The 25,049-nt window shown below is 47.2% G+C and overlaps 1 protein-coding gene across 1 annotated transcript in view; it reads right to left on the bottom strand.

Annotated features, from left to right (window-relative positions):
* The window catches only part of RAB7A (RAB7A, member RAS oncogene family), a 69,636-nt gene extending 45,276 nt beyond the window's left edge, over nucleotides 1–24,360 (bottom strand). Inside the window, exon 1 of the mRNA XM_079712355.1 lies at nucleotides 24,209–24,360. The gene's annotated coding sequence lies outside the window, so the exon portion shown is untranslated. The remainder of the gene's footprint in view (nucleotides 1–24,208) is intronic.
* Between the last annotated feature and the right edge of the window lie 689 nt (nucleotides 24,361–25,049).

Genomic DNA, 25,049 nt, shown 5'->3' with positions numbered 1-25,049 from the left:
CACTCGGGATCTTAGTTCCCGGACCAGGGATCGAACCCATGCCCCCTGCATTGGGAGCGCAGTGTGTTAACCACTAGATCGCCAGGGAAGTCCCATGGCCCATAAGCTCTAGTATGTTGTTTTTATTTTATCTGTCCCTAAAAAACTTTTTTTTTCCACATCGCACGTCTTGCAGGGTGTCTTTGTTCCCCAACCAGGGATTGAACCCGGGCCGTGGCAATGAAAGCACCAAGTCCTAACCACTGGACTGCCACTGAATTCCCTGTCCCTAAATATTTTTAAATTTCTCTTGTGATTTCTTCTTTGACCCATTAGTTCTTTAAGAATGTGTTATTTAACATCTACACATCTCTGGATTTTCTAGTTTTCCTCCTGTTACTGATTTCTAAACTTCATCTCTTTGTGGTCACAAAAGTACTTTGTATGACAATCTACTTTTTAAAACCTACTGAGACTTAAATTATGGACCAACATATATTCTATCATGGAGAATGACCCATGTCTTCTTGAGAATAATGCGTGCTCTGTTGGTGGTGGATAGGGTCGTGCGTGTGTCTGCTGGATCGAATTGGTTTACTGTGTCATTCACGTCCTCCACTTTCCTCACTTATCTTCTGTCTGGGTCACTCAGTATTATTGTCAAACTACTTCTCCCTTCAGTTCCGTTAATTTTTGCTTCATATATTTTGATGGCCTGTCAAATGGTGTGTAAACGTTTTTCACTGTTTTATCTTCTTGCTGTACTTAATCTACTTTACCTCAGATTAGTATAGTCGCTCTCTCTTTTGGTTACTATTTGCATGGATCTCTTCCGCACTCTTTCACATTAAACATTTTTATGGGGCTTCCCTGGTGGTGCAGTGGTTGAGAGTCCGCCTGCCGATGCAGGGGACACGGGTTCGTGCCCCGGTCCGGGAAGATCCACATGCCACGGAGCGGCTGGGCCCGTGAGCCATGGCCGCTGAGCCTGCGCGTCCGGAGCCTGTGCTCCGCAACGGGAGAGGCCACAACAGCGAGAGGCCCGCGTAACGCAAAAACAAACAAACAAAAAAACCCCACAACATTTTTATGTCTTTGACTCTGAAGTGAGTCTCTTGTGGACAGCAAGTAGGTAGATGTTTTTCTCTCCAATCTGCCAATCTGTCTTTTGACTGGAGAGTTTAATGCATTTACAGTTAAAGGAATTACTAATAACGAAGTACTTATTTCAGTCATTTTCCTGTTTGTGTTTCATATGCCTTATGGCTTTTTTCCCCTCATTTCCTGCATGGCTATCTTCTTTTGTCCTTAGCTGATTTTTTATAGTGAAACATTTTAATTCCCTTCTCATTTCCTTTTTTGCGTATATCCTATGGCTCTTCTTTTTTTCTGGTTATCGTGTAATTACATTTGACATCCTAGTAACAGTATAAGGCCAATTTATACCAGCTTAACTTCAAAAACATACAAGAGGGCTTCCCTGGTGGCGCAGTCGTTGGGAATCCGCCTGCCAATGCAGGGGACAGGGGTTCGAGCCCTGGTCCGGGAGGATCCCACATGCCACGGAGCAGCTAAGCCCATGCTCCACAACTACTGAAGCCTGCGCTTTGGAGCCCATGCTCCACAACAAGAGAGGCCACTGCAATGAGAAGCCCGCACACCACAGCGAAGAGTAGCCCCTGCTCGCTGCAGCTGGAGAAGGCCCGCGCGCAGCAACGAAGACCCAACACAGCCGAAAATAATAAATAAAATAAATTAATTTAAAAAGAAACATATTAGAACTGTTCCTATACAACTCTGACCCACCTCCCTTTCACTTACTGATGTTACAAAATTACATCTTTATGTTGTGTGCCCCCCCCACAAAGGATTAACAACTGGATTTTTAGGTAAGTTAGTCTCTTAACACCAGCTACAATAGCACCAGCTTTTGTAGGACGAGCCCCTCGCAGGCAGGTCTGGTGGTAAAGAACTGTCTCAGCTTTGGTTTATCTGGGAAGGTCTTAATTCCTTCCTCATTTTTGAAGGACAGTTTTACCAGATATAGGATTCTTAATTGACAGCTTTCCCCTTCAATACTTTGAATACATCAAAACCATGCCATCTGGCCTCCAAGGTTTCTGATGAGAAATCTACCGATAATCTTTATTTGATCTTTAGCTCATTTTTTCCCTCATTTTTTTCCTTGAAATAAAAAACTTTTATTTATTTAGTTAGTATCATTAGCATAGTTAGTCTTGTTAATATACTTAGTATTGTTACTGTAGTTGGTTAGCACAAGTAGTATGCAGGCAGCTCAGATATTGCAGGTTTGGTTCCACACCACCGCAACAAAGTGAATATAGCCACAAATGAAGTCTTTATATGCACACAAACTTTTAGGCATTTTATATGCACACAAACTTTTTGGCGCATATAAAAGTTATATTTACACTATACTGTAGTCTATTAACTGTGCAATAGTGTTACGTCTAAGAAAATGTACATGGCCTTAATTTCAAAATACTTAATTATTAAAACTACCAAACATCCTCTGAGTCTTCAGGGAGTTGTAATCTTTTTGCAACAGTAACATAAAAGATCACTGATCAAAGATCACTATAACAAATATAATAATAATGAAAAAGTCTGACGTATTTTGAGAATTATCAAAATGTGACAGAGACCTGAACTGAGCAAATGCTGTTAGAGAAATGGCACTGACAGACTTGCTCGACGCAGGGTTGCCACAAACCTTCAATTTGTAAAACATGCATATTTGCTGAGCTATTTGTAATGAGGTGGATGGACCTAGAGTCTGTCATACAGAGTGAAGTAAGTCAGAAAGAGAAAAATGAATACTATATACTAACGCACATATATGGAATCTAAAAAAACCCGGTACTGATGAACCTAGTTAGTGGCAGGGCAGGAATAAAGACGCAGACGTACAGAACGGACTTGAGGACACGGTGGGGAAGGGGAAGCTGGGACGAAATGAGAGAGTAGCACTGACATATATACTCTACCAAATGTAAAATAGATAGCTCGTGGAAACTGCTGCATAGCACAGGGAGATCAGCCCGGTGCTCTGTGACCACCTAGAGGGGTGGGATAGAGAGGGTGGGAGGGAGGCTCAAGAGGGAAAGGATATGGGGCTATATGTGTACATACAGCTGACTCACGTTGTTATACAGCAGAAACTAACACAACATTGTAAAGCAATTATACTCCAATAAAGATATTAAAAAATGCATGTTTGCTAAGCGCAATAAAGCAAACTGCAATAAAACGAGGTAGTTAGCAACGTTAGCATAGTTAGCATTGCTGGTTAATATTGTGAGTTAGTGTACTTAGCAGGTGACCATGGTGCAGGGCCTCACTGAAGCCTCCCTGCTGACAAGGCGGCTCGTATGGACTGTTCAAAGATCCTCAAAACCACTGGCCGGGTTCCCTGGTGGCGCAGTGGTTGAGAATCTGCCTGCCAATGCAGGGGACATGGGTTCGAGCCCTGGTCTGGGAAGATCCCACATGCCACGGAGCAACTAGCCCCGTGAGCCACAATTACTGAGCCTGCGCGTCTGGAGCCTGTGCTCCGCAACAAGAGAGGCCGCAATAGTGAGAGGCCCGCGCACCGCAATGAGGAGTGGCCCCCACTTGCCGCAACTACAGAAAGCCCTGGCACAAAAACGAAGAGCCAACACAGCCATAAATAAATAAATATAATTAAGAAAAAAAAAAAAAAAAAGGATGCTTTAAAAAAAAAAAAAAAAAAAACACTGGCCAAGGTAACTTCACTAAAGTGATGCTGGCCCAGCTGGCCATCAAGGTCCTTAAAAAAAAAAATCAACAGAGCTCCTCCAGCCTCCAGGCACTTTTCCATGAAGTCCACAGCATGAAGGTTTATTTTAAAAATTATTTTATTTCTTAAAGTACAGTTGATTTACAATGTTGTGTTAATTTCTGTTACACAGTAAAATAATTCAGTTATATATATATACCTTCTTTTTTATATTCTTTTCCATTATGGTTTATCACAGGATATTGAATATATAGTTCCCTGTGCTATACAGAACTTTGTTATTTATATATTTTACATATAGTAGTTTGTACAATATGTGTTAATCCCGAAGTCCTAATTTATCCCTCCCCCACTCCCTTTCCCCTTTGGTAACCATAAGTTTGTTTTCTATGTCTGTGAGTCTCTTTCTGTTTCATAGTTTCATTTGTGTCATATTTTAGATTCCACATGTAAGTGATATCACATGGTATTTTTCTTTCTCTTTCTGACTTCACTTAGTATGATAATCTCTAGTTCCATCCATGTTGCTGCAAATGGCATTATTTCATTCTTTTTTATGGCTGAGTAGTATTCCACTGTATATATGTACCACATCTTCTTTACCCATTCATCTGTCGATGGACATTTAGGTTGCTTCCATGTCCTGGTTATTGTAAATAGTGCTGCTATGAATACTTGGGGTGTACGTATCTTTTTCAATTAGAGTTTTGTCTGGATATATGCCCAGGAATGGGATTGCTAGATCATATGGCAATTCTATTTTTAGTTTTTTGAGGAACCTCCATACTGTTTTCCATAGTGGCTGCACCAATTTACATTCCCACAACAGTGTAGGAGGATTCCCTTTTCTCCACACCCTCTCCAAAATTAGTTATTTGTAAACTTTTTGATGATGGCCAATCTGACTGGTATAAGGAGATACTTCATTATAGTTCTGATTTACATTTCTCTAATAATTAGCGATGAGCATCTTTTCACGTGCCTATTGGCCATCTGTACGTCTTCTTTGGAGAAGCATCTATTTAGGTCTTTTGCCCACATTTTGATTGGGTTGTTTTTTTGTTATTGAGTTGTGTGAGCTATTTATTCATTTTGGAAATTAAGCCATTGTCAGTCACACTGTTTGCAAATATTTTGTCCCAGTCCGTAACTGTCTTTTCATCTTGTTTATGGTTTCCTTTGCTGTGCAAAAGCTTCTAAGTTTGATTAGGTCCCGTTTGTTTATTTTTGTTTTTATTTCTATTACCTTGAAAAAATGACCTAAGAAAACACTGGTATGCTTTATGTCAGAGGACGCAGCCTGTGTTCATTACAAGCAACAGATTCTTTATAGGATAACAAAGCACCATGAACCAGCCTGTGGGGGGAGTCAGAGAAGTGATAGGGGGTGTGCCCCCCCAAAGAGGCTTGGGGTCACTTTCCTGTAGAGTAGAGTTCCGTGACTATAATACGGGACTTGTATTCTACTGTGATTTCTCCTTTTTGTAACAGTGGCATGGAGCAGCCCCTCGAAGAGGCTTGACCAAAGCATGGCCTGTTCAGCAGCTTGAGGTTCTAGGGGAGCTCCGCACGAGCCAGACATCCTGGGGGGTCCACAGGGAGGAGGCTTGATAACACACAGCAGCCCAGAGGGATGGAGGCGATGATGGAAAGGTGCCTTTTAGAAAGCAAGTTCCAAATTCCCAGGAACCCAGTATTTCCATTTTAGGTGGTGAATCTGTGTGTCAGATGTCCATCTGGGAGCTCCCACGTGGGCTCCTGGGAAGCCCAAGGAACGTTGCTCGACCCAACCGGCGCTGTGTGTACAGCCTTTCAATGCTCAGTGACCCTGCCCGTGAGTCTGCATCTGACCATCAGAGAGGCTCTGCTTCGTGCCACACCCTGAGAGCACAGCTGGGTAAGCAAGAGGAGGACTGGGACGGGCTGGGGATCTTGCTGCACCCCTTAATCTCCCCAGTTTTGGTTTTTTTACGCTAAGCAGCCCAATGTGCGGTCAACCAGCGCTGCTCTCCTTGAAATCCATCGCCAGCTTTCATCCCCTCCCCGGCGAGTCCCAGTTCCTTACTGGGCTTTTCGGGACCCTGTGTGACTGGCCCCCTGAAGACCGTTCAGCACCACCCACGCCTTGCACTTTACTCACTGAACTGCTCGGTTTCCCACAGACACTGTGCATGTGCGGTTTTCTCCCTGGGGTGCCCACAACCCAGGCCAAGCACCACTGGGCTCCCCAAGAGGAATCCGACACAGATCCTGCCTGAAGAGCTCCCAGTCCAGCTGGAGATGAGACAGGGACCCAACTCCAGTGCAGTCACCTGTTTACAGGGACCAAGGAGAACACACAGCACAGCCCACGCTCCCCTGCGGTGGCAGGGGTCAGGGCAGCTTCGTGAAGGAGGTGACGTCCAGCTGGGCCCCGAGGCGAGGGTCTGAGCGCAGGAATCGGAGAGCAGGCATCCGGGCGGCGGGAAGCCGGGGTGTCAAGACACACGCAGGACAGAAATGGGGAGCGAGGCTGGGAGGCAGGGGCTGGGCCGGCCCCCCTTGCTTCCAGGACCACCCCCACTGGTGCACCGTGCTCAGCGGCTCCAGCTCAGGGCCTGGAAGCAGGCGGCTGCAAGGATGGAGCGCTCAGCTCTCCGCTCCCTTGAGCCTGGGGCCCGGGCTGGGCCGTGGCTGCCTCTTCTTTCCCTCATTAGTGCAGGTTAGAACAGGAGAGTTCAATCCACTTACACTCAGGCCGCGTTCCTTTCTCTCCATTCTTCTCTTTCTGTTCCTCACACTGAGTAACTTCAGTTGTCTTACCGTGCAGTTTGCTGGTTCATTGTGCTCACATCACTCTTAAACCCTTCTAGTAAGTTTCTCCTTTCAGTTACTATACTTTTCTGTTCCAGAACTGTTTGGTTCCTTTATACCCTCATTTTGTTCAGACACTGTATTCCCAATTTCCTTTACTTCTTTGCCCATGGTTTCCTTTGGTTCCTTGACCATATTTAAGACAGTTGACTTAATGTCTGACTAGTAATCCCAACATCTGTGCCTCCTCTGGGATGGTTTCTGTCAAATTCTTTTTTCTTTTTTTCCCCTGTGAAGGGGCCACACGTTCCTGTTTCTTTGTTATGTTCCGCAATATTTTTTGTTAAGAAATGGACACTCCGAGTATTTTATAGCGTGGAATTCTGGAAATCTGATTCTCCTACTCTCCAAGGATTGCTGACTGTTCAGGGCTAGAACTGTCCACTTGTGAGCCCACCACTCGCTCAGGAAAGACCAGCAGACCATCCCCTCAGGAAGGCTTCATCGAATCAGGTCCCAGAGCTCCAAAACAGCTGATCCCAACCACTCTTTCCAGCTCAACGGCTGACCTGGTAGAGGAACCGGCCACTAAAGCTTCCGACTCTGTCATTTTGTGTGACATCACTGTCGTCTACAGTCTTTTAATTTAAATATCAGTGACTCAGTCCAATTTTTAGACCTTGACCAAACTCATTCAAGCCCTTGAATCACTGCTAGTTCTCTCAGAAGAAAATGCCAGGTACCTGCATATTCTTTAAATATAAGGTATGGTTTGTTTTCCAGTTTTGGAAAAGGATCAGGATGCGTCACTCTTCCTTGAATGTAACTCCTTCCTTAAGCCTCTTGTGACCACAGAAGAGCACAGCGAGAGAGACTGTGTGTGGCAACAGGCAAAGATCATCTCATGTCACAGCGCAGACCCCCGCATCAACCTAGCTACTCCAGGGTTTAAGTACTGTTCAAAGCACTAGGGTGGAACGTAGTTATTAAGAGGCGGCTGACAAGGAGCATGACAAAGAATCTACTTCTGGAGTCTTTATTCCAGGGACAACTTCCGAGTACCTGCGGCTGCAGCTGAAGTTAATACTTCCAACTCCGTGCCCTAACCCTAACCACATTAGGAGCCTGGACATGTGCTAGAACATGTTTACCTTCTTTTATCTTAGCAGAAACATCTTTCTGGAAGCATACGTAAGAAAAAATACAAAGAATGCTCTGTGCAGGAGAACTACTTAGCTCTCACCCCAGGAACCTTCTCTAAAACATGCCTTTGGGCTTCCCTGGTGGCACAGTGGTTAAGAATCCGCCTGCCAATGCAGGGGACACGAGTTCAAGCCCTGGTCCAGAACATCCCACATGCCGCGGAGCAACTAAGCCCGTGCATCACAACTACTGAAGCCCGCGCACCTAGAGGCCGTGCTCCCCAACAAGAGAAGCCACCGCAGTGAGAAGCCCACACACCACAACGAAGACCCAAAACAGCCAAAAATAAATAAATAAAATAAAAATATTTTTAAAAATAAAAAATAAAACACACCATTTTTGAGGCAATTAATTTGTACCAGTGGGTAAGCCGGGGATACGACGTGAAAAACCCATGTGTTAACAGCCAGCAATTCCTACCAAACAAGTTCCTCCAACAGTAACAGGAAAACTGCACCGAGAGCTGGCCCTCGGGGGCCCTGAGCGTGACGTCATCACCGATTGGCAGCAAGGGGAAGCGGGGAACCTCTGCGCGTCCCTGGAAGCTGGTACAGACCAGGGCAGCGCAGCACGCAGCACTGCCTGGGCATCTGTGGTCCCTCCTTTCTTCGGGCGCACTTCGCCCTGCTCCCTGCCGTCACCGACTCCACTGCGCGTGCCCCGCCCCGCCCCCAGCTACCCAACACCTGCCCAACAAGCTCTCCTGCTTTCACAGCCACAGCCATCGTCAGGCGCTTCACGCCCCAGCTATTTCGGCTGCAAATCCTTTCACCCAGAATGATCTCCTCTGCGCTTTCTTGTCCTTCCCCTTTCGACATGTAAGTATGGATACGCTGCCATGACAAAATGTGATTAATGAGGAAATAAGAGAACCGCAAACCTGCTTTCAGCCCCATCACGTACCTGCTACCTGGGCTCTCGAATAACACGGCTGAAAAGCGCAAAGCCCACCGCCCCTGAAGTCACGTGCACAGTGCCGCACACCAGGCCCGCTCTCGCACTGCACGCGGTCCCGGTCCTCCCGCCTCGCGTTTGCAAGGCCTACCACCATCTCAGTCAATCAGGCCCGGAATCTCACAGCCTGCTTCCAGGTTCTGCCACGTCAACATGTTTGGAAGGTCACGGGTCCACTTCTCTCCTCCCCTCCGTGCACTTCTCTCGGCCAAAAAATGACCCAAGTAGGGAAAATACTCTGCCCCTACTTCAAAATACACATTCAGAATACGTTAAATACATACCAGGCAGACTTACATGTATTATTAGTGGACCTTCTAAAATGTAGTTAGATTTTTTTAAAAAGGGGTACAGAATAAATTATGCTTCCATTGTGTTTATTAGGTTGAAGCCTACGAAATGTCAGTTTTGAAAGTCAAAACCAAGCAATTAAAGGGTTCATGGTCATCTCTAGGTAGGAGGCACTGAGAGGAGACACAGACTGCTTTCCAGGTTTCCTTCTGGACTGATCAAGTGCATCATCGCCTGCTCACCTGTCCGGAAGCCTCCTATCAAATCGGTTTTCATATGACATCATCCCCTTTGTAGGTAGCTCGTCAAGTGTCACACAGCCAAAAGGAGGCCCCCCCCAGGACAGGAGCCGCCTCCCCATTGGGCACTTCCCTAGCGTGGCACCGGCCGGGCGCAGCCTTTGCAAGCTCAGGCGTCTACAGACCGCACTTCCACCCCCGCACCACGGGGACAGGAAGCCAAAAACCAACTTAGTTCTCAGATTCAGACACACAGCGTTTGATTCTGGCCTGTGAACAGCTACAGGCGAAGTTATTGGTTGACTGTGTGCCCAGAGAGGGGGTACGTGGCAGGACCGGCCCACAGGAGCTCCTCCTCTCCCGCCCCGACCTGCCCCCACCGCCAGAGCTCTTGATTACGCAGCCTCGCCTCTCCACTGGGCTAACAGGGGTCCTGGGCACCAGGCTTCACCCTCCTCCCCTCGCAGACCGTGGGTACCTGCAACACAGGACACCACGGACAGGACTTCATATCACAACATGCACAAATGACGAGCTACACCTTTAGAAGATAACAAGCAAGAGAAAAAAGAAAGAACTGGTTGACCCAGTGTACTTTTTCTGTCAAAAAGGTAATTGTTTTTCGCAATTCAGACGGCTAACATTTCCTCAAAAGCCGTGAAAATAAAGACTGGCCCAATGGTCTACTCTTTATCTGTGAAAATTAATTAGTAAAAAGAAACATTTTAATGCATGCCAAGCCTGGCACATTTTTATGGAATCTGCTACGAACAACCCTCCACTAAGAAAGACAGAGAAATCTAACTTGTCAAAGTTAGACAAGAACTGTTAACAAAAAAAACCCATCCAGGGGGCTGCCGGTCCTGTGGTTACAACTCCACACGTCCACTGCAGCGGGCACGGGTACTATCCCCGGTTGGGGAACTAAGATCCAGCACACCACGCGGTATGGCATGGCCAAAAAATAAATAACATTTAACAAAAAAATCCATCCAGAGTGCCGATTATGAAGTAACTGTGTATGCTTAAATACTGCAAGAAAAGACCAGAGATGGCAAAACATGACATGCTTAAAAGCATCATGAACACAGTTTAAAACCCAATACTTGCTTTCCAACCCATTCACAAGGCAACAGGGATACATACAAGGATGAACAGATACGTACATTGCCGCCCACACCCAAGGCTCTCCCGGGCTCAATGCAGGTTTTCTACTGTTTGTATAACTCCTGCTGTACGGGAGCTTGTGGCGTGGCAGGTGCTCCACAAAACCTGCTGACTGAACGAGCAAGTATATGGTGTTTGTCCCAGATACATGGCAGGTGGGTTGGAGGTAGCTCCTTCCCCCTACCAGGGCATCTTAGAAAAAGGCTTCCTCTAAATTTCCTGATAAATGAATCTGCCTGACAAACTGATCAAGAAAACAGGACAAGCGCAGGAGAAGCACCAATTTAATCAGAAGCAAACAGGTCTTTGAGCACAGCTTCAACAGAGTCTATGAAAGATGGAAAACTGCCTAATTTATGAAAACGTATCATGAAGCAGAGAAGCAAGCAAGACAGCGGCACCATCCCAGAAACAAAGAATGGAACAGAAGTATTCACAAAAGACACATGTAGGTGGGAAATTAGTGTGTGTGATAAAAAAAAAAATTCTAGTCAGTGAGGAAAGGGTGACAATACAATGAAACACTGAAGCTACTATGCATTTGGAAACAAAGAGTCTGACATCACATCATACAGAAGAATTCCAAACATGCTAAGTACTAGGAAAAAAATAACCATTGTTTTTATTGTCTTAGGAAAGGAGAAGGCCTAAGTATAATATGAAACCCAGAAAACAAAACAAATTGACAGATGTGACTACAGAAAAGTTTCTATACTATAAAAACACAGCAACAACCAAACCAAGCCAAAAAAACAAGCCAGGAACACTGAGACATGAAAAAGGGTTGATATTCTTCCTATATAAAAAATATTCTTGGGCTTCCCTGGTGGCGCAGTGGTTGAGCGTCCGCCTGCCGATGCAGGGGAAGCGGGTTCGTGCCCCGGTCTGGGAGGATCCCACGTGCCGCGGAGCGGCTGGGCCCGTGAGCCATGGCCGCTGGGCCTGTGCGTCCGGAGCCTGTGCTCTGCAATGGGAGAGGCCACAACAGTGAGAAGCCCACATACCGCAAAAAAAAAAAAAAAAAAAAAAAAATATATATATATTCTTACTATATAAGAAATATCCTTGATATATATATTTTTTTTTCTTTTTCTTTTTTTTTTGCGGTACTCGGGCCTCTCACTGTTCTGGCCTCTCCCGTTGCGGAGCACAGGCTCCAGACGCGCAGGCTCAGCGGCCATGGCTCATGGGCCCAGCCGCTCAGCGGCATGCGGGATCTTCCCGGACCGGAGCACGAACCCGTGTCCCCTGCATCGGCAGGCGGACTCTCAACCACTGTGCCACCAGGGAAGCCCTGTTTTTATTTTTAATAAATTTATTTATCTTTTATTTCTAGCTGCGTTGGGTCTTCGTTGCTGCACGCAGGCTTTCTCTACTTGCGGTGCGTGGGCTTCTCATTGCAGTGGCTTCTCTTGTTGCAGAGCACGGGCTTAGCTGCTCCTCGGCATGTGGGATCTTCCCGGACCAGGGCTCAAACCCGTGTCCGCCGCACTGGCAGGCAGATTCTTAACCACTGTGCCAACATGGAAGTCCATTGCTACATATTTTTTTAAAAAACCCTCACCTGAGCTTTCAAGAACAAAAGCCAATTCACAAAAGAAAAATAAATGGCTAATCTTTTTTTTTAAGTTTAATCCATTTATCAAAGAAATGGAAATGTTAAACAATGAGGCACCATTTAAATTTTCCCCACCAGTTAAACTGGCATACACTAAGAAAATTGACAATTGGCAACTATATAAATAGAATCCTCCAACTACAAATATTAAGTACGCAACCTTCCTGGGGGTACTACAGTAATGAGTACCAAATTTTAAGTATGTATAACCACTACATCTCAGGGAAACTATCAGGTAAGTGGACAAAGATAAACAGTGAATAACTCTGTGACAGAGAAAAGGCCGAAGTCACCAAGTGTCCACTGAGAGGACGGTTAGCCTATGGCAGCAGCAGCAGCACACAGCCGCGAGCGGCAGCAGGCGCTGACAAGGACGGGTGCTGAGTGAAGTCTTCAACAGGCAAGAGACACAGGGTGTGCACTGCATGACCCCCTTTAAACAGAAAAATGTAAGTCTGGAAGTACGGTCACCCAACTATCGGAAGGATGACAGAGAACCATTCACTTTAAGACTTCCACACTGCTTCTGTAATTTAGAAACAAGTCATTCTAGGAAAAATCTAGCCACCCAGCAGTGAGGTCCCCCTGCTCCTCTAAAGAAGTGAATGAGCAGGGCTCCGCATAGGTGACAGCTGCTCCGCAGCTGAAAGGGTTCTTTACGTTTCCATGACGTCACCATGCCAATTAGGATACTGCAACAGCCACTGCAGTATGAGCGAGAGCCAAAGACACTCAGAACAGGAAGGGTCCTGTGGGTACTGAGTCCCCCCTTACCCATGGGAGACACGGTCAAAGCCCAGGGGATGCCTGAAACCACAGGGAGCCCCCACCCCTGTACATCCTGCTCTTCCTGTACACACACACCTATGATAAAGTTCACCTTTCAGTCAGGCAGGCAAAGAGATGAACAGCAATAACTAACAACAAAACAGAACAATCGTAACAACACACTGCAATAACATATGAATGTGGTTTCTCTCACAATATCTCACTGTACTGTACTCACCCCACCTCTTCTCGTGACGTGAGAGGATAAAACGGCGCTGTGCCACCGCTGGCCTTCTGACTACACATCTGAAGGAGGACCATGGCTTGGAGCGACCCCAGATGGCGGGGCCATGACGGTGTCAAGGCCTGGATGTCTGGAGCGGAGAATGTGGATGGCTGGGGATTCCAGGTGGGAAGGAGCGAGATTTCAGAACCGCACGCAATTTAAAATTACGAACTGTTTACTTCTGGAATTCTCCATTTAATATTTTTGGACCATGGCTGACCGCAGGTAACCGAAACTGCAGAAAGTGAAACTGGGGATAAGGGGGGACCAGTGTACTCTCATTTTCCAGCAGTGGAAACTGAAGCCTAGCACCTCCCTTGAGATCCATCCCGGGTCCTGCTTAAGGAAGCCTCTACAATCCTCCGGTTTCTGGTCCACCAATTTCAAACAAGGTGAGGAATTTTCAGCAGGGAACACAACAGATGTGTGTGTATATGTATCTATCAAAAGCCACTCGGGGAACGTATTTTTAGTTCTTCCTTTCATACGGTTACCTTTGGAGGGAAAACATAAATTAGTCTAGGATCTAGGAGTTCCCTGGTTGCCTCGTGGTTAGGATTCAGGGCTCTCATTGCCGTGGCCTGGGTTCAATCCCTGGTCCGGGAACTGAGATCCCGCAAGCTGCACGGTGCCCGCCCACCGCAAAAGGCTTATTGGTTTAAATGAATAAGTCTGGGATTTGCCCTAAGACCCTCTCCCAGAGCAGGCAGAACACCGATAACACGTGTTTAAGACACACATATACATGTCCCAGGGATTCAGTGAAAGGTGGGAATATGATGGGAAAAACTTAGGAAATGAAGTTGGTGGTGCCTGAGAAAGGCAGGACGCCAACAGACAGAACACAGAGATGAAGGGGAGTGGCAGGAACCAAACTGTAGGAAGCAGGGAACAAAGTGTGGTCAGGAAAAGGTTAAAAATACAGCCAGTCAGGGCAACACAGGGTCTGCATCAAAAGGACAAAGCCAGGAAGACAAGCTGGAGACAGTTTGTGTAGAAAAACACAGGGTTCTGTGGCCAGGGAAGGAATGGGACCTAAGGACCACTTGAAGACTACCTGGTAGCACTTCACAAGAAGGATGGGGGTGCTGGGCAAAGGTACTGAAAATGTAGAAGGCAAGGGAGGGCTCACACTCAAACGTTCCTTTCACGCCTACTTCCTGCGAAGGATACTGCAAGGCTCTCGAATTGAGATTATCCCACTTCTCATTTAAAAGAAATAGATTTCTTACGATAGGAAGCTGATTTGTGAGAGAAGATTTATGGGCAATTTGGTATCCTTTTTTGCATTTAAATTACTAGCTAACGGAACAAGAATCTACAAATGAGGCACCTTCCCCCAAAAGCTAGTACCCACGGAAGCCAGCCACTGTAAAACCAGCACCATTTCTCCAACATTTCCAACTCTATGCTTTCCAACTCAAGTGCCTCTTGATCCCTTGTGCACTGTGACTCACTCTAACCAGTGAGCTGTGAGCAGAAGTGACGTGTCATCTCTGGGCTGGAACACTTAATCACGGGAGCAAGACCCTCCAACAGTTCTCCTTTACTTTGCCAAGACAGCCAACAGCGTCCCACACTGCTGTGGCTGCTTCTTCAGCTGGAGTAAGGATGACACAGAGCCCCTGGAAAATCCATACAGAACACACTGTCCTTTTTTTTTTTTTTTTTTTCGGTAAGCGGGCCTCTCACTGTTGTGGCCTCTCCCGTTGCGGAGCACAGGCTCCGGACGCGCAGGCTCAGTGGCCATGGCTCACGGGTCCAGCCGCTCCATGGTATGTGGGATCTTCCCGGACCCAGGCACGAACCCACGTCCCCTGCATCAGCAGGCGGACTCTCTACCACTGTGCCACCAGGAAAGCCCCCACGCTGGCCATTTTGAGATTATTTGTTACTACAGAAAAACCCAGCCAATTCAGTCAGATGCTGCTGGAAAACTCACTACCTGGAAATTTACATTTCAAAAGAAACAGAATAGTCAAAGCATCCCTCTTTTCAAAAACACTTTAAAAGAACACTTAAATAAAACCAATCCCTAAAGTTTACAAGGGCTATTCTCTTCCATAGAAGGTGCTATTCTGGGCTTCCCTGGTGGCGCAGTGGTTAAGAATACGTCTGCCAATGCAGGGGACACGAGTTTGAGTCCTGGTCTGGGAAGATCCCACAGGCCGCAGAGCAACTAAGCCCGTGAGCCACAACTACTGAAGCTCGTGCGCCTAGAGCCCGTGCTCCGCAAGAGAAGCCACGGCAATGAGAAGCCCACACACGGCGACGAAGAGTAGTCCCCGCTCACCACAACTAGAGAAAGCCGGCGCGCAGCAACAAAGATCCAACGCAGCTAAAAATAAATTAAAGAAAAAAAAGTACTTATCTTTAAAAAAAAAAAAAAAAAAAAAAAAAAAGAGGGCTTCCCTGGTGGCGCAGTGGTTGAGAGTCCGCCTGCCGATGCAGGGGACACGGGTTCGTGCTCCGGTCCGGGAAGATCCCACATGCCGCGAAGCGGCTAGGCCCGTGAGCCATGGCCGCTGGGCCTGCGCGTCCGGAGCCTGTGCTCCGCAACGGGAGAGGCCACAACAGTGAGAGGCCCGCGTAAGGCAAAAAAAAAAAAAAAAAAAAAAGAGGGCTTCCCTGGTGGCGCAGTGGTTGAGAGTCCGCCTGCCGATGCAGAGGACACGGGTTTGTGTCCAGTTCGTGTCCTCCCAGTCCGGGAGGATACCACATGCCGCGGAGCGGCTGGGCCCGTGAGCCATGGCTGCTGAGTCTGAGTGTCCGGAGCCTGTGCTCCGCAACGGGAGAGGCCACAACAGTGAGAGGCCCGAGTACCGCAAAAAAAAAAAGAAGGCGCTATTCTTCTCACCATTCTTGGGGTTAAAGACACATCTGCCAACCTGGAATATGGAGCGCTAGTCGGGATACTGACCATGTTCTTTCAGGCTGGTCTTGCATCTGAAAGAAGATTCTAACAAGGCAAATGCTGCTGCTTAGTTTGAACTTGGAAGTGAAGCATCAACAAGGTAACCATTAAGCTCTACAAAACGTAAAGAGATTATCTGTGTGTGTGTATATATATACTTTGTTCAAGGTATCACACTCATGTGTGGGGAGCGGAAAAACTAAACCCACTTTCTCAAAGAATCAAGTTCCTTGGAAAGCAATTCTTGTTACGAGGACTGTGCAGCCCCTGGATCAATAGATTCTTGACTGTGATGCTCCCACTGTTCTAAATGCAGGTGCCAAACCAAGAGCTAAGCATCTGTATTAACAGACCACGAGGACAGTGCCTTTTTTTTTTTTTTTACTTGTTGGTAAGACAGAATGGAAAACAAGAGAGAGTTACACACAACTATTTTTCAATAGTTTGAACGTCTGACATGAACCCTAGATTATCTCAGGCATTTAGCCAATAAAACATTGCCCATAAACTGGTAAGAAGTGTCCACATGGGCCGGCTGGCTCAAGAAGAAAACCAAGCTAACCGCTCTCCTTCTCCAGCCCATCCCCCCAAACCAGCTCTTACTTTTAACCTGTGTTAAAGGCATTTCTGAGCAAGTACCTCTCTGAAGGTTTAAGCATGCCACCTGTACTTCAGTCCTAGCCCCACTCATCCCTTAATGTGTGTTTCTTTAGGTAAACTATAAATCCATACCTGGGACAGCATCAGTCTTACCCAATAGGATTGTGAGGTTCAAGTGAAAGGATTGCGCCCTATCCTAGCACCGCCCAGTGAAGCACCACTTTGTTAAACATAAATCCTTCAACATGGCACTGGAGTTCGTCCCCTCCTCACCCCAGTCTGGCCCCCATATATGCTGCCATTCCCCAACCTGAGGTACCATAGTCCCTCCATCTGCCCTACGCTCCCCCACCTCCATTCGTTTGCTATGCCATTCCCTCCAACTACAGTGGCTTTCCCAGTCTCCCCTCCGTATCAATTCATCCAAAATCTACTCAGTACCACCTAACCAAGTCCTTGAACACTTCCAGCATTTTTGTGTCTCTCATCTGTCTTGTTTTCACAATTATTCCTGAACCTCCAGTGTTTTTTACTTGATACCCCCCACAGCTGTCAGCGGTATTTTCTTACAGTAGACAATAAAACTGTGTCAAATGAACACAGAACACACAATTTATCATTCAGGAAGGCTATCCATATTAATCACTGGCCCAGAAGCAAAACTTACATGCTACAAATAGTAAAATCGTGTCCAAAGTGAGAACTGGAAAAATATTTTTAAGTTTACTGAATAATATTTCAAGATCCATGCTAGAATAATGATTCATCCCTGCCCTCAAGGAGATCAGAGTGGGGGAAGGGCGGGGGCACGTAATATTATTCCAATCAAACCGAGGTCTACAGTGGATGCACAAAGCTCAAGATCACGCAGCCAGAAAGCAGCTGGTCAAACACCAACTAATATCTAAATGGTCAGTCAGAACATGCAAAAGAGACCTATTCCTAGCACGTGTATGAGGGAATCTAATATTTTAAGGATGCAAGTGTCAGACCAAAGAAGAACTTCAGTGAAAGCACTCTCTACCATGGCTAGATTTATACCCTACAGGTGACACTTTGAAGACATTGATCCCCAGGAATGAGTCCAGATTATAAATGCAAAAACTAACCCATAAGGGCAACTAAGGGGGGCTAACTGCTCACTAGACTTAAGTCATTCTGCTTTTCTATCCCCAACGGATTTAAAAAGCATTTACAAGACGCAGTCTCAAGTTATGACACACATGGCTCCAGAAACAACCTCCCCACCCCCTCAAGGATTGCCCATGCTGGTACTGGAGGGAGATACGATGTTAGCACCACAAGGGCACAATGAAAATAAGTGTCAGCAAAGATGTGGAATATATGGAACTCTCACATACCGCTGATGGGAGTGTAAAGCGGTATACAGCTTTGGAAAGCTGGCAGTGTCTACCGAGGTGCAGCACATACCGTTACGGACTGAATTTTTTCCCCCACCCCCCCCAGAATTTATGAAGTCCTACCCTCTGGTACCTCAAAATGTCAAAATGTGACTGTATTTGGAGACGGAGCTCTCAAAGGGGTGATTAAAGTTAAACGAGGTCGTGAGGGTGGGCCCTCATCAGACCGGTGTCCTTCTAAGAGGAGGTTAGGACACGGACTCCTACAGAGAAAAGACCATAGGAGGACACAAGGAGAAGACGTCCACCTACAAGCCAAGGAAAGAAGCCTCTAAAGAAACCAACCCTGCCAACACCTCGATCTCGGACTTCTAGGCTCCAGAATCATGAGAAGATAAATTTCTGTTGTTTAAGCCACCCAGTCTGTGATATCTGTTAGAGCAGCCCTAGCAACATACAGATACACACTCTAAGACTTTCCACTCTTCAGTATTAACTTATGGAAATGTGTGCATACAGTCAACAAAAGACAAACCCAATAATATTCATACAGCATTTTTTTTTGGCCTTACCGCATGGCATGTGGGACTTCCCTGACCAGGGGTTGAACCCGTGCCCCCTGCAGTGGAATTGTGGAATCTTAACCACTGAACCACCAGGGAAGTCCCGATACAGCATTATTTTTACCAGCCACAAACTACAAGCTACCCAAATGCCCAACAATAAATTAATAAAAACACTACGGTATATCATATAATCAAACACTACTGAGCAATGAAAATGGAGTTACCACTGCACCCAACAGAAAATCTCACAGGCAACAATGACTCAAAGAAACAGATACAAAAGGATACACTGTGTATGAATTACACAAGGTCTAAATCAGACAAAATTAAACTACAGTGTTAAAAATCAGCAGGAGGAGGGACTTCCCTGGTGGTACAGTGGGTAAGACTCCACGTTCCTGATGCAGGGGTCCAGGGTTCGATCCCTGGCTGGGGTACTAGATCCTGCATGCATGCCACGACTAAGACTGAGTGCAGCCTAAATAAATAAATGAATATTAAAAAAAAAAAGGTAAATGGAAAACTAGAACATTAAAAAAAAAAAAGCAGCAGGAGGGGATGACAATGACCTGAAGGAGGCACAAGGCAGCTTCTGAGTTTATGAAAACTCTCGAAGTTGTTCACTTACCTATACGCTTTTCATATGCCCTACTGCAAATTCACAGTTCACTAAAACGGAGAAATGACAAGTTGCAACAACTTACTGATCCATTGTCACCACGGCACAAAAACCTTATTATGGTACTGAACGCATCAGGTTCTTCACCTGTTGCCACTAAACATTTGAAAAATACAGCTAGTCTCCTGATCCCAGCTTCCCGCCACTGAGTGTTTATCTAGAGGGGTCCCACAGGTCAAAGGATCCAAAGAATATCCAGGGCCCTCCAAAGTTCATCTCTCATACCATACTTTAAAAATTCAATCTCATTAAAGGAAGGTATTAAAGTATACATTCATAAGAATAAAATAACCAGTTAACACTCCAGTCTGCCTCGGAGTAGTGAATTGAATTTTTCGTCTTTTTACTTCTGAATTTTCCTAGCTTTTTTTTTTTTTTAAAGAAATGATGTATTTAATAATCAGTAAAAGAGAAATGTCATTTTAAATAAAAAATAGTGGAAGAAAGATACGTTTTTATAAGGAGTCAAATGCTGAGTGCTTTACAGCAATCATGAATAATCAAAAAGCCAGGCTGGTGCATCAGAAAGAGCCTCAGCTGTGTTTCAGGAGACCCAGACTAGCATTAGCGTAGCAGGGCCACCTGAGCACCCAGGCTCGGCCACCCTCTTAAGCCTGCAGGGCTGCTGTGAACACCAGCTGAAATCTATGTGAACTGTTAAGCACTAGGCAAACGTTAAAAAAAATCACTGAAAGACAAATACCATGTAGGAAAAGTTTCTACAACACATGAATGCAGACTTCCCTGGTGGCACAGTGATTAACAATCCGCCTGCCAATGCAGGGGACATGGGTTCGAGCCCTGGGCCGGGAAGATCCCACATGCTGCGGAGCAACTAAGCCCGTGCGCCACAACTACTGAAGTCTGCGTGCCTAGAGCCCGTGCTCCGCAACAAGAGAAGCCACTGCAATGAGAAGCCCGTGCACTGCCACAAAGAGTAGCCCCGGCTCACCACAACTAGAGAAAGCCCGCGCACAGCAATGAAGACCCAACGCAGCCAAAAATTAATTAATTAATTAATTTAAAAAAAAAAAAAAAAGAATGCTCTTTAACAACCCTCAACTGAGCAGGACAGGCTGGAAGACTTCAACGTGGCTCCTAACCTGTGGGCTGCCCAAACGACCCAGAGTTACTTCTGGGGCCCCTGGCCTACAAGTACACAGAGAACTGTCGGTAGCCTGACTGAATGACACATGTAAGAGGCATTATTTTTCATAAAGTCTGTGCTGTTACAATCAGGTTTTTTAAAGGTTAATTCATAGTAGCTTTGTCGTGTACTCTCAAACAACTCAAATGGTAATAAATTTTTAAAATTCAAACTGCATACCAAGATTGGAAACCAATGATGTAACTTTTTACTTCACAATGGAAATTTTAAGGTATTCCCTAACTGAGCTGAGCTGAAGTCCAGGAAAGGCAGTAGGAAGAGCAAGCCCTCTAGCTGTGAGAGGGTGGGGAGACCAGAGCAGGCGCTTCCCTGCACCTGGGGGCGGGCACTTACGCAAGGCCACTTGAGAGCCAAGCAAGGTCCCTGCCTCCCTTGATGGGCTTGCTCAAACCTGCTCTGTCCGGACAGCAAGCAGTCCTAGACAACCAGGAAATGGACCACAGAATCAGTGAGACTGATCTCCACGGCAGTGACGACACCACCAAAACAGAGAGCCCCGGGCGAGGCCTGAGATCCCCTGCATTAAGCCCTGCATCTTCAGGGAGATGAACAAGGCCAATACTGCATGTCACCCCTGGAACCAACTCCCAAGCCCTCTTCCTCCCCCATGGAGACATTCTGCAAGCAGCTATTCTTAAATTGTTTTTGAAATCACAGCCTGGAGTACTAAAATTGAAACTCGTCGGAGACGGTGCTAAAAAGCCTGTTCTGATTTCCCGCACCGCATCACTTTTACTTTTGATTCACAAATCCCACTAACCACAACCTCCATTATCAAGTTTTAAAATATAAGCGCAAACTATTTTTCTGTGTTTAATGCCATATGCGGGAAGGAGAAAGCAGAACATACAGGGAAGGTGCGAGAGCAAATAACTGAAGAGATCCACACATTGCAGCAAACTGCAGACAGAAGCACACAGATCCAGCAGACGGCAGTCACAGACGCAGGTGTGATCACGCAGAGGAACAAATGCCAGGAATACAGCCGCCACCTTACAGGGGAGACAGGAAGCAGCAGAAAGCCAGGAGCAGCGAAGTGGGGGGAGCTAATTTCCCCAGCTCCAGCCTCCTTCAGGGATGACATCAGTGCCGGGTGAACCACCGTCTGAGCCTCACGCAGGAGGACTCCTCCTGACTTCCCCGGAACACCCGGACTCTAACTCCCAGACCAAGAGCCTGGTGAGTTCTCCTTAGCCATATGTGAATTACGGAGATGGAGAGCTAGACAACTCATGACAGTAATAATGGTAAATATTTACGTCAAATCTCAGAGAGAAATGGTGCATAAAACGGCTCTCCCACGTGTGTGGCCTGGGTTTGCTACACCTTTGCATAGAAAGACTAACGCCAAACCTAAGGGCAAGGATGTGCTCAGTGCAGGTCCCTTTGGAAATTTATTAAAAGCTAATCAAACAACCAAAACCTTCTGCTCGCTTGGTGGTAGGGTCAGGAATTGGATTCAAAGCCACACTGTACTATAAAGCAATGCTCTTTGATTTGGGGTTTGGGGCAGGGGGTTAGGCCTGGTCGGCACCAAGAAATATTTTTGTTCCATGAGGTTGCTAACAATTACCTGAAAAAATGTCCAAATAAAGCTGTTTTAGCTTATCTTCTACATTCCACTCTCCCTCTGTTTGTCTACCCCTGAAATTCTACCACAAATGCAAAACTCACGTCCCCTCTTAAAGAAGGGGAACCAGAGGACTTGTGGGACGTGGGGTGGCGGAGGGTTTTGTCTAGGATGACGCTGGTCCTGAGACTGGGAGGCGGCACATGAAACTTTCACTGTCGGCTGAAGCAGCAGCCCCAGCCTGCCAAGTGCACCTCTGCTCAGGCAGCCCCCGATATTCGCACTATAAGATGACAGTGACACCAACCCCCTCTTCGGTGAACAACAAAAGATGCTGGAGAGCAAAAGGTAAAAACAAGTTTAGAGATGAAAACTACCCTTCGAAAAACACGACCCATTTAGGAACTGTGATATTATCTTCTACGAACTCTCTTCAAAAGCAAACCAAATCAAATGCTGTTGTTAAAATGAACAAAGCTTTCAAGTTACCCACTCTGAATGCACCTGCTGAGATGAAAAATAACTCCTCTTTACAAAACATCTCAAATTCTACCACCAAGCCATTCCACAAGAGAATTCCTGGCCATGATCACTCACCATCTTTAAATTCCTTGAGGATAGGAACCAGGCCTATCTCCCTGAGTCAACAGGCAATGCCTGATACATGGTAGATACTCAAAACATCTGATGAACGGATGAAACGCTGCTCATCATTACACTCCTCTAAATGCAAACAATACTTAAGGCTACCACATTTAATACCCACTTAAGTATATCAGGCTGAGTAACAAAGTTTAAAAAAAAAAAAAATCAGACTACAACAGGGCTTGGACAGGATCTTCAGGAGAAGTACTCACAACTCACTTTCCAGTTCTTAGACTCAAATCTGAACAAACTCTCCTAAGTCTGAAGAGAGAAGCGCACCAATAGGAGACTTTATCAATCCATGGATGAGAAGTCATGCGGGTAATCAGCTGCTTCAGTCACAAGGAAGAGACAAGAGCCTGTTCTTTTGGAATCCAAAGAGAAGATACAGTATTTTCAACAGGAAAGAACCAGCTAGCTGGACACCCATGCACTAAGGCTTCAGGAAAGGTCCACATGGCAGGACTGCCAGCCCAACTCATTTGACAAAAGACGTAGGTAACAAAAACTTTCAAACCTTAATTGAGTATTCTGCTATGATACTAGAGCTCCCAGTTTACTGGCACTACACTATTTAAAAACAAAAAAGTGTGATAAAACTCACAACTGCAAATGGAATATGTTATGGTTTTAAGGCAGAACTAATGCCACCAGAAAAGGCTTCCGAAATGACATCACTAGAAAGAAAGGAGGCGGAGAGAGACAGATACCAGGTGGCAAAAGATACTTCACAAGCTTCAGGGGCATCAGAAAGTACAACTCAGAGGCCGAGCACAGTGCTCTGGAGTCTGGGTGCCTGGACCCGAATCTCCGCTCCATAACTTATTAGTTCTGCGACCCTGGGCAAATGACTTAACCTCTCCGATCTTCCATTTCCCTATCTATAAGTGGGCACAATAATAGTACTTGAGAAGTCTATTCTGAGAATTAAATACAATAATCGCTGCAGAAATATCGCCACGCTGCCTAACATGCAGTAACCGCTCCAATGTTTGCTACTGTTATTTTCAATTTTCCCAGTTTTGCGAACCATTCCTTCCGGGGAAGCCCGAACTGAACGCCCTAAGAAGGCCCCGCCGCGGTCCGAACCAAACGCAGCTCTGCACCCAGCCACCGTCTCTCCCCCAGCAAGTTTGGAAACTTCTTCCACGCCTCACCGTAACGTCTTTGTGACAGAAAGCTCCCAGTCGCGGGAGCCCGAGGCGCCCGAGGGAGCCCGGGGCACGTGACCCGGGTCTCCCCGGACTCGCGGCGTCTGGGACCCTCACCCGCGTCGGTAGGACCGGACGGCGGGCACGCGGCTCTGCCTAGCACCGGGGCAGGGTGGGCGGCGCCCCCGCCGCTGGTCGGTCGGCCCCCGCCCTCGGCCGCCGCCCCAGTGCCGGGCCGCCCAGCCCAGGTCGCCCTGGCCGTCTCGGACCGGACGCCCCGGGAAACGGGCGTGCGCGGCGCCAGCCGGGGTCACACCCGGCGACCTCTGACACCCCCGCGGACGCTCGGCCGGCCTGCCGCCGGGCCCGAAGACACGGAGCTCCCCAAGAGGCGGGGCCGGGCCTGCCCAAGACGCGGACGGCGCGCACCGGCGACCGAGGGCCGGGAGGGGGATGGGGCCGGGCCGCCACTTACCGCGGCCGCTCCGCTGGGCTCCGGGCGGGGCGCGTCGCGAGGGCTCCGCCGAGGAGGAGACGAGGGGACGACAGGAGCGAAGGAAAGTCCAAGCTCCGATTCCGGCGGGCTCCTCGGCCTGTCCAACCTTCCAACGCCGCCGCCGCCGCCGCCTCGGGCTTTATGGCCAAGACTCCGGCTCCGCTCCCACTTCCGCCACCGCCGCCGCCCCGAGCGGAAGTACCTGTCACGAGACGCTCGACGCCAGGGCTGCGGGGGGGAGCCCCGCCTCTAACGTGCGTCACGTTCAGCCGCCTCTGGCCCGGGCCTGGGTCACGTGGCCCAAACATGTCGGCCCCCATTGGCTGCGGCCATCTTTGAGGCCCGGCCGTGAGCAGGGTGGCGCCATGCTGGACCCACCCACCTGCCTCAGCCCCTGAACTTAGCACCTAAAGAGAAGCAAAGAAATTGAACCCACTAGAGCCCTGCGGTGGGCGGGGCACCCTACCCAGCTCCAGCTCCACCTGCACACATTAGAATCTACTCAGAACTTTGGCTCCATCTTCAAAAACATGCTCCTCTCATAGCCTTTTCTTACTGGTTCATGCAAACTTCATTCTTTTGGTTGCTGGGTACAAAAACTTTGGAATCATTCTTGATCCCCGTAGTGGGTTGAATAGTGACCCCCCACACACACATCCTGGAACCCGTGGGTGTGACCTGATTTGGAAAAAGGGTATTTGAAGGTGTAATTAAGGATCTGGAGATGAGACCATCCTAGATTACCATGGGGGGGCCCTAAATCCAATGACAAGTGTCCTTATAAGAGACACGGAGAAGAGAAGGCCACGTGGAGATGGAG

This window comes from Hyperoodon ampullatus, assembly GCF_949752795.1.
Source record: "Hyperoodon ampullatus genome assembly, chromosome: 10".
NCBI classification, from domain to species: domain Eukaryota; kingdom Metazoa; phylum Chordata; class Mammalia; order Artiodactyla; family Ziphiidae; genus Hyperoodon; species Hyperoodon ampullatus.
The sequence above is the reverse complement of the archived record's forward strand: the minus strand, read 5'-3'. Positions and strand labels throughout refer to the sequence as shown.